Source organism: Propithecus coquereli, unplaced genomic scaffold, assembly GCF_000956105.1.
Source record: "Propithecus coquereli isolate 6110/MARCELLA unplaced genomic scaffold, Pcoq_1.0 Scaffold227, whole genome shotgun sequence".
In the NCBI taxonomy this organism is placed as follows: domain Eukaryota; kingdom Metazoa; phylum Chordata; class Mammalia; order Primates; family Indriidae; genus Propithecus; species Propithecus coquereli.
Genome location: NW_012147808.1, coordinates 3,740,864 through 3,742,339, shown reverse-complemented (window position 1 = coordinate 3,742,339; position 1,476 = coordinate 3,740,864).

The following is a 1,476-nucleotide window of genomic DNA, read 5'->3' as shown; positions in this document are numbered from 1 at the left end:
CTAAGCACATTTGATGTCACAAATAGCACAAATAGCATTAGGTCCCTGCCTCAGCATTATTCAGGAAAATTTAAATTGCTTTAGTGCTAGTTGTCATGGCTTTGGCTCTTCCTTAAAATGAGCTAAATCGCTAAGACAATGGAAAAAAGAAGGTCCAGGCATCCATCAGGAAGGACGTCAGTGGAACAGAGAAAGTTTTTTATTTCCAAATTCCAGAAACTTAAGAGTATAAAAGTTGAGAGATTTAGGTAAATTTACAGAGCAATATTGAGGGGACAGAAAAGGATCTGAAATTCTGAAATTGGAGGAGAACATATTTCTCAGGTTTCCAGGAAAAGGAATGTGTTTTGCTAGACAGGCAAGGAATAAATCTTTTGTTGCTGAATAATAATCCTGGATCAAAAATATGGTGGATTTAAGGAACTTAACAGGGAGGGTAATTACAGACAGGATTTTAATTTATTCTTTTTATTTGTAATAACATTTATTTGAAAAAATGTATGCAAATGTGACTGATATGCCCACATATGTACATAAAATGCATCTAAATTTTATTGCTTGAAATATAACTACAAAACATTACTTTTTTTTTTTTCCGTGAATTATTTCCTCATTTATTTAACCAATGTTTAATGGAAAGAATGGAGACCTGGCCTTTACAAGGCATGGGTTCCAATTAAAACCCGAGTTAAAGCTTCGCCATAAAAGTTCTTTGTAAGTTCTTTGTAAAGCAAGAGATGGAATACAAGTGAAAGTGGCTGTCAATAGTCCCAGTCAAAATAGAAATAATATTTTCACCAAACTGATGCTTTTGGAAAAAAATAGAAGAGCAGTTTGACAAGGACAAATATTAATAACAAGGTAGAGTTTCCAGCCCTTTCTTCTCACCTGACAGCTAAAGAGAACTTCCACATTGTCTGCTTGGCTTCTCGCCATCCCCTACTCTGTTCTATCTTTGCCTGCCTCCTTCTGGGCTATAAAACATTACTTTTAATGACAATCTTACTACTTATTCCTCTTATAATTCTGAATGTTACATATATTTCAACCTTGAAACAGAAATTTCATTATTTTTGGAATGAATGATGCTAGAATTAGTTTTATTGCAAAAAGTGATGGGAAGGAAATAATAGGTAGTGTAGGTAGTGGGCATGAGGAGGTCAACTTCTTAAGGTCACAGCTCTAAAAGATGATTTGAGTGGACATGAGCAAGCTGAGGTGCAGCCCCAGCATATTAAGGGTGTGGCTGTCAGGAAAGGAAAGCCCCTAGGAGATCCCAGGAGAAATATGGACAGAATAAGCTGCTAACCATAGGACAATTTGAATTTAACATCAATATCAAAATGAGTGCATAGAGGACACGGAGAGCTGGTCCCATCGAATAGCTGTTTATGAAGAGTATACAAGAGTTTATAATTTTAATGTAAGATTTTGTGTTATGTTAGTTCCATCTATGCAAATGAATTATCCCCAAAC